This window comes from Metopolophium dirhodum, chromosome 6, assembly GCF_019925205.1.
Source record: "Metopolophium dirhodum isolate CAU chromosome 6, ASM1992520v1, whole genome shotgun sequence".
NCBI lineage: Eukaryota > Metazoa > Arthropoda > Insecta > Hemiptera > Aphididae > Metopolophium > Metopolophium dirhodum.
This window is the reverse complement of record NC_083565.1, coordinates 36,665,049-36,678,513: the sequence shown is the minus strand read 5'-3', so window position 1 is coordinate 36,678,513 and position 13,465 is coordinate 36,665,049.

The following is a 13,465-nucleotide window of genomic DNA, read 5'->3' as shown; positions in this document are numbered from 1 at the left end:
CCGGTGTTGGCAAAGGGTGTGTGTGGAGGGTGGGTGTGGTAGACACCTGTCCGTGGGCACGTTTTTCCAGCTGTGTTCAGCGGACGTGGCCCTGGTGGTGTCTAGTCATGTTGGGGGGACGTGGGGGGGGCTGAAGTACATGAGGCTGACCTCCATGTCTTCAGTGCCAGCCATGCCTGCGTCGGTCTCACCTAACAGGTCCGCCTCCTCTTCCGGGGATATTTCCATATCCGCGGTTTGAGGGGTCGCGGCTGTTGGTTCTTCCGCGGTTCCGGTTGTTCCGGAAGTGTTTGTCACTTCCGGTACCGTGACCACGGTGAGGTCCGGTGTCGCAGGTTCTGGCTGTGGCGGGACGGGGGCTGGTGTTGGCGCCGGTTTTTCCAGGCGGTGTTGCTGGGACGTCTGCTTTGACTTGTAGTCCCGCATCCGCTGTTTGTTCCGGCGCTGGCGGGCGTTGAGTGAAGCCGGTGGTGTTGCGTCGGTGGTGTTGTCCCTTTTTGGCAGCGGGTTGACGGGCGGTACTGGAGGCGGGATGGTTGATGTCCTCGGTGCCGGTACTGGTCTCTCCATCAGTGGGTGGGGAGGCAGTCTCGCCGGTGCCCGACTTGTTGTTGTTGGTGGCGCCGGTCGAGTTCGGGTCGCCGGTCGTGCTGCGGCTACCGGTCGTGCCGTGGCCGTCGGTCGAGTCACCCGCCTGGGGCTGCGCGACCTATTGAGCCGCATTGCGGTTGCGGGTTCGCCGCTCGTCGCCCTTTGGAAGACGACGGTCCGGTCCTCCCACCCACACGTGTAGGCGGCCCACAGTACCGGGTCCCGCTGCAACTGCGCCGTAGTCATCTGGCGGACCCGTGCCGCCGTGGTGGTGTTGGTGCCCTCCTCCATGCTGACTGACCTCAGCAGCTGCTGGCTGCGTTCCAGCAGTTCCGCCGCTTGTTGGAGGGTGCTGGATGTGGCTGGTGGTTGACGCTCCATTGGTGCTATTCCGACTGAAATGATGTACACCAAATGCTATTGTGGATTTATGGTTGGGTGGGGGGTGTTTTGGGCGCTGCGGTGTTTGCGCGTTTTAGGCAGGACACGTGGATCTTGCGTGTTGGCTGTTGGTCTGTGGTGAACACACCTTTGCCTACGCGTTTGTGTAGCTTTACCGGTCCCCACCATTTCGGTGCGAAGCCGGCGTGAAATTTTTTGTGCGCGTTTGACAGGTGGTGTGCCTTGTAGTACACCGTGTCACCTGTTTTGTACTTTGTGTCCGTCGGCCCACCTGTTACCGGTGGTGCGGTCAGTACATCGTTTTCGCGACTCACCCTAGCCATGTTTATTTGTTCGATCGGGTTGTCCGCTGTCCGCGACAGTATCCAGTCCCCCGGCCTTTTGCCCTCTCTCCCGAGGACGAGTACCGATGGTGGATATCCTGTCCGGTCGTTACGCCTGTTCCTGATAGAAAAAAGAATGGGGGCTAGCTTGGTGTCCCAGGTGTTGTGGTTGCCGTCGATGAGTAGCACGCGTAGACCTTTTTTTAATTCCTGGTTACGGCGTTCGACTGGGTTGGCCCTCGGGTGATATACCGGAGTTGTCCAGCCCTCAGCCCCCCACTGTTCGATCGCTTTACGCATATCGTTTGCTACGAACTGTGGGCCGTTATCGCTTAAGCACACACGGGGGTATCCGAAACGTGAAAAGAATTCTCGTTCAAGCGTTTCGGTTATTGTTTTTGTAGTGGCTGTTCCGAGGGGGTATGCCTCGGTCCATCTACTAAACAGATCCGTGGCGACCAGTATGTATTGTTTTCCCCTACTCGTACGCGGGTAGGGGCCTATGAGGTCTATGCTAACCACCTCCCAGGGGTGTCGGGGTATTCTGGTCGTCGCGGGGTCATCTGCGCGCGTGTTCAGTGGTTTGGTACACGCGCATATGTGACACGACTTGACGTACAGTCGGATGTCGTTTTTTTGTCCTTTCCAAAAAAACCGTTGTTTTACCGCTCTGTACGTTTCTTTCCAGCCCGGGTGGTTTGCGAGTACGTGATCGTGGTATGTCCAGATCACGTTCTGCGTCTTGTCCTTTGGGATGACTACGGGTGTGTGTTCGCCCAAATTTATCCGCAGAAGACCGTCGGTAAAAATGTATTTATTTTTTTTATCCGTGGTACTTCCAGTATTGTGCGCTGGGTCGTCCGTTGTCATGTTGCGCGCTGTGTCTCGTGTATTAGGGTCGTTGGCCTGCCATGTCACGTGCATAGCGTTTGTGATTGTGGGACCACTAGTGGTGTTAGCCGGGTCCGTCGTGGTGAACAGGTTGTCAGCCGGTTAGCTAGTAGCATTGGTGAGTGGTGAGGTGGGTACTCCTACTAGTCGTTCCTCGAGGTGTTCCTCGTCTACCGGTGGCCCGGTGGTTGGGTTGCGGGATAGCATGTCCGGCGCCTCGTTCTGTACGCCGGTCACATGTGTGGTTTTGTAGTCCAGGTTAGCCAGCTGTAGTGCCCACCTGGTTAACTTGGAATTTGTGTTTTTGCCTCGGTGGAGCCATGTGAGTGCCGAGTTGTCGGTGAATAGGTCAAAGCGGCGGGCCTCTAGGTATGGTCTAAACTTGTCGGTTGCCCAGATTATCGCGAGGCACTCGCGTTCTACCGCGGCGTACCTTGTTTGCGTATCACTAAACTTTTTGCTTGCGTAGGCGATTATCCGCCTTTCGTCCGGGCTGTCACCCCGTTGGAAAAGGACGGCACCTGCTCCTATTTCGCTAGCATCGGTTTGTAGGCAAAACGGTTTTCCGTAATCTGGCGTCGACAGTTTTGGCGAATCGTACAGGGCGCGTTTTATTTTGGTAAATGCGACCTGTTCGGTTTCGGTCCACGACCATTTGGTCCCCTGTTTGAGTCTATTCGTTAGGGGTACTATGGTGTCCGCGTAGTTGTCGACAAACTGGCTGTACCAGTTGCAAACGCCCAGGAACTTCCGTAGGTCCCTCAGTTTGGTTGGTGGGGGGTAGTTTATGATGCCCTCTAGTTTCTCCGGTTGTTTGTCTATTCCTTCGGAGGTGACTAGGTGTCCGAGAAATGAAATTTCGGTGGCTCCGAATTTGCACTTTTCGGGGTTGCATGTGAGCCCGTGTCTCTGTAGACGTTCTAGAACTTTGTCCAAGTGGCACTGGTGTTCGTCCACAGTGTTCGAAAACACCACTATATCGTCTAGGTATACGCGGACGAACTCGTCCAGGTACCCCCTCAGGACTTCGTCCATTAATCGCACGAAGGTCATGGGGCTGTTTTTGAGGCCGAAGGGGAGGACTCGGAATTGGTATAGGCCCCGACGCGTCCGGAATGCCGTGTATTTTCGCGCGTTTTGGTTAAGTGGGACCTGCCAGTAACCCGACTTAAGGTCCAGGACGCTGAATACTTTTGCGCCTCTCATCTGACGTATCAGCGTATTGAGGTCGGGCATTGGGTAAGCGTCAGACTCAGTGATATCATTGAGCCGCCTATAATCAATGCACAGTCGGGGTGAGCCGTCTTTCTTTTTTGCTAGAACGATGGGTGCGGCCCACGGGGATGTGCTCTGTTCTACCAGTCCCTGCTCTTCCATGTCCCGTATCATGGTGTCGATTGTGGCCTGTTTTACCGGTGGGTAGGGATATGGTTTGAGTGCTATGGGTGTTTGGTTTTTGAGGAGGATGTCGTGTTCAATTAACCTGGTGCGTCCTACCCTACCGTTGAATACGTCCGGATAGTTGCGTACTACTTCGGCGAGTTTCGCGCGTGTGTGGTGGTCACCGTTTATTATTAATTTGTCGACATCTAGTGCTGGGGTTGGGGTGGGTGTCCGCCCTTTCCAGCACGCTGTTGTTCTCCTATCCGAACCTAAATGGATAGTGCTCGTTGTGTAGTCCCAGGTGACTTCGTTTTGTACAAGAAAGTCGTGACCTAGGAGCATGTCGCATTACAAATTTTCCAGAATGGCTGCGTTGAAGGTGACCGTGAGGTCTCCGATTCTGGCTACGAATGTGGAGGTACCACTTGTCATGGTGGTATGTGCGTCCGCCATTCGTACCTGAGTTGGTTGTCCGTGTGGGGGTGTGCCATATTTATGTGCTATGTTCGGGCTTACATACGATTTTTGTGCTTGTGAGTCGAGTAGAGCTGTTACGGGGCCTGACCTAAATTCGAGTTCGACCGCGGGGGTCGGAATTTTGTCGGGGCATACACGTTTAGCGTTATTCGACGGTGGTTGTGATGTATAGCTGGGTAACTGGTTCTTAACCGCGTTATCGGTACTATGGGGAGCGGTTTGCACCGCCATTACCAGAGCATCCGTTTCGGTTACCTCTGTGCTATGGGTGTGTACCGTATGAGTACGTGTTAATTCCGTAGTAGGGGTCGTTGTGTGTGGTGATGATGACCTGCTACTTAACAGAATTTTAATGTTTTTGATGGGTGATATATCTGATGACGCCGAGTTTATCGATGCGCGTTTGATAGTTATATCCCCGTCTGTATTGCCGAGCGTTGTGTGTGGTGGCGTGGTTGTGTGTGTGTGTGTGTTTGAGGCGGCGGCGTGGACAATTGTCCGTCAACTCATTTCCCGTTTCCCGAACGCGGCGTGTTCCCGGGGCAGTCACTGTTCCAGTGAGGACCTCCACAGTACCTGCACGGGTTGGGCGGTTGCGGTTTACCTGCATTACCGTCCCGTGTACGCGGTTGCGGCTTCGGTTGGGGCAGGTGGGTTTGGGAATGTGATTTGTACGCCGGTTTCTGCTGCTGTTGTGTGGGCGTTTCGTCTGGTGTGTATTCCAGGATTCCAGCTACCCGGCGGAGGTCTCCGAAAGTCGCTGGTCTCTGCAATCGTATATGCGTGCGGTATTCGTTGCGCGTTAGACCGGCTATCGTACCGACTAGCTGTGTTTCAGATAGCCCGGTATTGACGCGGCGCGCGAGTTGGTTTTTTTGTGTCACGAACTCCGTAAGCGATTGCGTTTGTGTTTGTCGGACGGATACTATCTCGGCCCGCAGTCGTGATTGTATTTCCACGTTGTCGAATTTTTCTAAAAATTCGGCGCGGAACTCATCCCAGGTGAGGTCCAGTAGTCTGATGGTGTTCCACCATGTACTGGCTGCACCCTTCAGCTGCTGTGTGACAATATTAGTCCAGGCCGACCTATCTATACGCGTTTGGTACAATATCGATTCCGCCTTGTGTATGAATCGTACCGGGTCCTCAGGCGTTGTTCCGAGGAACTCCGTTAGCGAATGTTTCGCTGCACATACGTCGTCGTATGGTATCAGCGTCGATTGTTGTGACGCATAGGTGTGTGTGGAGGAGGGGGCATTGTATAAATTTGGCGTGTCATCGAAACGTACCGAACGTTCGGCGTGCTGGTTACCCGCGGACGGCGGTTCGCGTGCCGCGGTGTACCTCGTACCGTATTCCGTGTTGTTCGATGACACATTGTGGTGGGGGCGGGTCGGTGCTGTCCCTTCCGGTTGGTGTTCCGGTGCTTGGCGTGCCATACCCATTTCTAGGCGTCGCATTGTTTCTGCAATGCGGCGTTGGTCGTCGCCAAAGCGGGCCATGCAGTCCTCGAGCATGGTCAGTCGCGGTTCCAGACTGTGCCCATGCGCCGAGTTTTCCACCGCTTGCCGTACCTCCTTAATTATGGACCGACTCGCTTGAATCATGTCCATAGCCTGTTGGTGTGTGGGTGTGTGTGGTTTATTGGTGGTGGTGTTCGGTGGCTGGGCGGGTGATGATTCGACCGGTTGGTTTTCCCTTTGTCCGGCGTCAAGTATTTGACCTGTTGGCGGGTTGTTTCCGGTATGCCCGGCGGGTTCCATAGGCGGAAACCGGACTTCGTTGGCCTGCAGGTTCAGGTCCATGAAGTGTTGTATCAACCGGATTTCAAGATCATCCTTCGCGCCCGTATCCGACAACTCGCGCTGCCTGCATTCGTAGCGCAACTCCGCGGCGGTCAACTCATTAATATATTTTCCCGACATGACGTCCGGTTGTTTTTCCGGTGTTGTTTACGGGAAAATATAAAATGTGACTGTTGTCGGTGGAACGGTCGTCGCGTTCCTTCGATCAGCTGTGTTGACCGTTTATCGGTGTTTATTTGCGTAGGGGATGTAGGTCAGTGGGTTGTTATTGTTTTGTTATTGCGCTTGCCGGGCGATCACAGTAACCGGTTTTCGCAGAGTGTTGTCACGGATGCGCGTGTGTGCGTTATCCGGCCCACTACTGCGATTAAGGAAGACGGCGGCTGTCGCTTTGAGCGGCGGCGGCGGCAGTCCGATTATGTGGTATTTCTGTCCCAGGTAATCGCGTGTTGACGTTATCGGTGGTGGTGCTGGGCGGTGGTGGTGTTGCCCTCTCGCGCTCTTGCGTTCCTACCTACCTACGTCGTGTGTGTGTGGACTTTGGAGCGTCGCGCGCGGTGTAGTCGGTGCGTCCGTAAATCGGGCGGCGTGGCTGGTCGTTACGTCCTTATGTAATATATTACGTAACGCTGGTTTTTCCGTTTTGGCCAGCTAACCACGTTTTTGTCGGATCGCGTCGGGGACTTTTTTCCAAGTCGCGCAACGGGAAGGGTATATGATGGTGGTAGTAAGGGGTAAGTTAATAAGTTCTCACTTACCGGTGATTCCTGTACGGGGAGCCAGTTGTCGCGGTCCTGTGAGGAGTCACGAGGATGTGGTGGTGCGGGGTCTTTTGACCACGTGAACAAAAAAAAAACACAAAAACAATAAATAATGAAACGACGGGTGTTGTTTATTTTTGTAGCATTTGTATATGAGCAAAAAAAAACTTAAAAAAAAAACAGAAAAGAAAAGAACAACAGTGATCGGTGGTGCAACGAACTCGGCCGCGGGTTGAACCTCTTTTCTCGGTCGTCGAAAAACTAGTGACATTGCAATCCGGTTCACTCAACGGCCGGCCGACGGTTCACAGCGCGGGTGTCGCGCGCCGGCGTCGTCCATCGTCGATTGGCGGTTTGTTTGAGAAGCGTTGCGCGGCTTTCCGCGTAAAAGGCTATTTGAATTCAAACAACTATTACGCGGGACCGCGTCAGACTATAAACAATCTCTAAACCAATTTTAATTGCACATGACTTATAATTATAATAAACATTATTTCGTACACACAAATACACAAGATTCGTAAATATCTTTTCAATGTTGTTAAATTAATAATAATAATAATAGTACGTGACACGAAAAGTGGCCGGTGACCCCACCACCAGCCCTGCAAGAACGGCCGTTAGCCATGGGTTTTCTTGTGCGCGTATTATTTTGTGTACTTACATGACGGTATACATATTTTTTTAAATTAGTTGTTCTAATTAAAATTTCTAAAATTATCTGTTATTTAAATATTTAAATAATTATCTAGATAAAATATTTTTATCTTTTATCTGTATCTTAGATAAAATTTAGTGTTGTTATCTTTATCTTTATTTAAATGATTTTTTTGTTACCTGTTCCTAACACTGGTTATAAGAAGTACCATTGAGAAATTGTGCAGAATTAAAATGAATGGCCGAGAGCCTTCCAAAGAATAAGGCGCTTGGGAATGACGGAATCCTGGATGTCATAGTGAAGCATGTAATTCAGTAAAAATTGGAACTCATTTTAGGCACACTTAACATATGTCTTACGCAAGGGATTTTTCCGAAAGCATGGGACGAAGCCACGTGGAGCTATCTCAACGACAGGTCGCTCTTATATAGTGAAAATGTACGTCAAGCAATTACCAGCTGTATTTCTCAAGGATCTGTAGCAGGTTCAACATTATGGAACATATAGTACGATCACTTGCTGCGCATGGAGATGCCGAGAAACATCCTGAGCATATCAAGCTCGAGCATTATAGCCTTTGCCGACGACGTCACGGTTCTGGCTACCGGACACACAATAACTCGGCTAGAAGAAGCAATGAAGCCGTCTTTGGATTTAGTGACGAGATGGATGGCCAACAGTTGCTTAACACTACCGGTTGACAAGATGGAATCAATAATGCTGACCACTAAACGTAGATATACGATTTCGAGGTTCTTCCTGGAGGGCTCACTGCTCCTACCCAAAGAACACGTTCGTTTTCTTGGCGTAGAGTTATGCAGTAAACTCGGATTTGGTTAGCACTAAGAGTGTGTGGTGTCAAGGCTAAGAAGACAATTACGTCATTGTCAAGGCTGATGCCGGATATCAGCGGATCGAAACAAAACAAACGACAGCTCCTAATGTCTATCGCCCAAAGTTAGCTGCTGTACGCAACACCGGTGTTGGCCTCGGAATCAGTCTTTGAAAAAAAACATTAATGTGCTATCGAGTTAATATATAAAGGCTGATGGCTATTAGGGTTGCATCTGCATACAAGACGTTGTCAACTATAGTCGGGGACACGAAAAGTGGCGTGTGACCTCGACTGTACCCCAACCCACACCCGGCCTGCGGTCGGTGGTTCTCAACATGCGGCGCATGCGGCGTATTTCGCGCGCGCAGCGTAACATTTTGTGCATTGTACACATCATAAAAAAAATAAGGTTACTTTTTTTATTCTATGGCTTTCAGGTTGTTGGTTGCATAGACCTGTTATATAGGTCTATGGTTTGTTGCAGCTGTTATTTTCCCTTGCATTGTGTGGGGAAAGAGGGGTTGTTTTTATACTAAATGTACAATGAAATACTATAGCATGTACCTTTAGTAGCTCGCAAGTGGTTGACGAGTAGGTACATTCGTGTGTTAACTGTTTAGTGTTGTATTGCCTGTGCGTTTTAGTAATTTATTTACTGTGCTGTTATTTTGTAATTTTTTAAAATGTCTTTTAATGATAAAGATATTCATAGTCAATCTAAAAAAATTATACATAGCGTGTATATATTTTTAAAAAATTTATCTAAAAAACCGGATTTAACGCCAGACTTTTTTAAATGTGCTCAAGACCTTACATCCCAGGCATGTGGAATTTCACTTCGCACCGTAAGCCGCATTTGCTCCGAAGCAAAAAAATCAGAAAACACGCAAGATGAACAACGAGTTGTTCCATTTTTTAAATCTCCGCGTAAAACATATAAACGCGCGAAAATTCAAACCGAGTTGGACGATTTTGATGGAGATGTAGTCAGAAGAATTATTCACAACTTTTAGTACGATTTTGTTGTTTTGGTTTTTATTATTATAGATAATATGTAAATATTTTTAAAAAAGCGCGGCAATTAGTATTGTCTGTTTAAGAACCTATTAGACGATTTAACCGCTTGGATCGCGTCGGTCACACGCCACTTTTCGTGTCCCCGACTATAATGCGATACTGATGGTGGCAAGTAGGTTGCCTTTAAAATAGCAGATCACTGAGAGATACGCAATATATTCGGCAAAGCAGACTGGCTCAGGCCCTCCCACAAATGAGAGAAGAGTCAATACGCAGTTGGCAAAACGAATGGCATGTTTCTACTACAACAGGCAGTTGGATTAAGAGATTAATACCAGATCTTCGATTCTGGGTTTTGAGATCGTTCGGAACAACTAACTATCATATCACGCAATTTCTCATAGGACATGGGTGTTTTGGTGCAAAGCTTATGAAATTCAAGAGGCGTGGCACTTCTGTGTGTCATGATTATCTGGCACCAGTGGATGACACTGAACACGCGTTTTTTGTTAACGACTGTTTTTCGTTAACGACTGGTGGAGATTACGGAGAGAACTGGAGATAAGAACAAACGTGGAATACACTCCCGAATCGGCGGTCAGCACAATGCTCGAGAGTAAAGAAAAATGGAAAGAAATATGCAGATACGTTGTTCATGTTTTTAAAACCTAGAAAGCACAGGGGTGACAACGTCAACGAAATCCACAGCAACCTTTAGCTATATGTATTGTGGCTGTGGCGCAAAGGGTGGATTCGAGGGGATAGGCCCCTCTCATTTGTAAAAAAATGATTGTGAGGACCAGTGAGCGGGAGAATAGCCCGCAACTATCCATTGTTATTTGTAGTATGTTTCAATAAACAGCACTCGGTCACTTGGAGTAGGATTTTCGGAAGGGAAAGTTCCACCAAGTGGCAACGGAGAGCACATGCCAAGAAAAAAAAATATGTTTAATTAAATGTGATGTTTTGCTGAATTAAATAATTATTATTAGGTAAGGTATTTACTATTTACTTAATTGTTTGAGTTATTGACAAACACTAATTAATAGATTTGAAAACGACTTATTTTTTAAAACTTTAAATTGTCCTGTACCTTTATGCTTGCTGTATGATTTACAAGTAACAAATGCATAAAATTGATCGAAATATTTTTGTTTTATTTTTATGTTCTACATAAAACTGTATAACGCCGGCCCAGCTGCCCATTAATTTGGATCAATAATATAATTAATAAACAGAAATAATCTATTGAGTCATTATAAAATAATTATTTAAGGTTCTTCTCGTTTAAATTCAATATTTCTAGACCAATTAATGAATCTTATCAAAACGTTCTTAATTTTTTTAATTTATCTTCCCTTAATAACAGGCGTTCGTTTTACCATCAACATATTTACGTAACTTAATATTGGGTTTTAACGATTGCTCTGAATTCCTTTCCCTAATCCAATTTAAAATAAATTCCCTCCCTTCAACACGGAATTTTCAATTGTTGTCATTCGTTCGTGCTTTATTTGTGCTGGTTTGTGATTTTAATTTGTCATTTATCATTTTCCTAGTTAATGAACATTGAAAGTTGGGTACTAAAATGGAATCCTAGCTACTACCTTTGTAAAAAAAAATATTTTATCTTCCAAATCTAATTTAAATAAAAAATCTAAAATTAATGAAAACAACCCAAGAGAATAAAAGAGCCTAGTTAAATAAATAAAAAAATCTATTTGTATGTTTTAATAAAAAAATTATTTTGAATAACAATGTCTTAAAAGTATAGACAATTCTTCAGGAGAACAATTTAAAGCTTGTATAACTGTATTATGGATTATAAAATTATTGTTAATAACCAATAAGGTTTTATTAGATCACTATTTGCTTGGACAAGATAACACTATAGATGTCTGATGCCAATCATTTATCACTCATTATTTTAATATGTATTGGATTCACCAAAATAAAGTCGTGTTATGGCAGGAGCAGATTTCCCTATTTGAATTTAATTCAGATATTCCACTATAGCTCAGCAAATCCCTGTTTAGAACCGCTGATTTACTGGATCACAGCCTTCTTTAGGCATCAACTTGAGCCAACACCAATTACCCAAATTATTATTTTTTAGTTAATTATCGTAATATAATCAATATAAAAAGCAGTTGTTACAGCATTCAAAGTTCAAACACTGTATTATTATTTTAAGATCAGTTATGACCTCTGTTTGACATTGATTATTTAGTTACTACATAGTTTTATTAGTAAAGTATTTAAAACTAATTTTAATTTTTTTATGACTTACCTTTCCTGTAATCTTGTAATAGTTCTATAAAAATAAAACTACATTGTTACAGTTTTCAATTGGGGTTCAGTTTATCTACATGACTACATTCTACATTAAAATTATACCTATTATACCTAAGTCAGTTACTGTTTTGTTAAATATTCAATATATTCAACAAATCATTCATCAGGGGAAACATTTTAATTGAACCTCCACGTTTATTTGAAATTTACTGGGCATATGTATATATAAATAAACATTTATGTGCGTGTATGTGTGTGTAAAGTTTTGTTACATAGATAGATTAAACCTCTGGGAAGAAGATAGGATAATTTAAAAAAGTGTAAATTCTAACCCGGGGACGTACTCGAACAGGGATTATGCGATTTACGATGGAAATTTTTGTTTGTAAATAGTTGCAACTGGTTTTAATAATAATAATAATTATTATTAAAGCAATAAGCCTGTAAGTTAGCCTGTTCTATATATTTTAGTACAGAATATTTAAATTTTGAACCACAGTTTCGGTGGTTGGTTTTTTATTTTTTTATTTTCCTTCCTTATGTATACATATGATTTTTTGGTTTTTTTATTCATCAGATTTTAGAACAGTAGGATTAGGTTAATGATTTTGTATTGATTGATTATGTTAATCCGCTGTAGGTTGAATTAAGTAAAAAGGACAAACTTGGTTTAATTTTGATACTTAATAGTTTAATTATACACTTTCGTACAAACCAAAAAAGGGTCCGCGATTGCCTAACTGGTAATATACTTCTTACATAATCACAAACGAATCTCAAAAACAACGCCGGTCGGGATGGGTATACATTAAAATATAATATAATTTACACTTGAAAAGGTTTTGCTTCCTCAGCGTTTTACACCCAAAAGGAGTTGAACAATCAGATTTTTTCCGGGCAACGCCGGGTTTTATAAAAATTAAAATAAAAAAATATAAAAAATATAAAAATGTATTTATTTACGTTGTCTGGTAATCTTTTAATGGAATTGAGTAGTGCTAATTTTTTACGACTATCAATAACATTTAGTTACCTCAATATTTAACATTTATTTTTTTATACTTATACTCCAGCCTACAAGTTTCCATACGTAAACTGCGCATAGATATAGTAATACGTAACGTCTGTTTTCTCCCACCATGATGCCATTCTTCATATTCGGCAACGTTCTGATACGCAGCGACGAACGCGTTTTTACTTATGGACTATCGTAGGCTAAATGTTAGTATAAATTCAAACAATATTACTTAATGCACTGTATCTGATTTTGTGTTATTTTCATTAAGATTCAAACAGAAATAACAAAAATAAAGCCTTAAATTTTACAATCAATTATTATTTTGTCACATTTAGCACCACTAAAAAATATTCAATGTTCAACTTTGAGAATAGATTCATTTGGGGAGGATAAATTAAAATTACGGATAAACGGCAATATTCAAATGTCAAATGTAGGTATGTAAGCAAGCGTATAACAATATTTATCCAATAAAATATATTACACCAGGATATCATCCACGGCGTTTTTCATAGTATAACATACCAACCCCTTCGTAATGACTTTAAATGTAAGCTGCGCAGATTTTTTACATTTATATTAATTGTTTTGGTCATGTATAATACAGGTCTAAAAATCTAAAATTTTTCCCGTTTATAATAACTGTTTTATTGTTTGTAGAAAGGGCCACCAGTAGGACAAACAAAAGAGTGGAAAAACCTGATACTTCTGGCTGATTCCTATACTGAATCAATCAATATAAAATCCTAACCTAATCAAACAATACTAAAATCCGACAAATAAAAAAAACTAAAGATTCGTATGTATAGATAAAGAAGAAAAATAAGAAAAAACAATTTAAAAACAATGCAAAATATTTGAGACATTCTGTACTAAAATACATAGATGTGCAACAATTATTATTATTAAAACTAATATTTTATAATATAAACATTATTGGTTGTATGATATATTTTTTGCATTAATCAAAATATTGAATAATTTATTAGTTTTTATTTTTTATTTTATT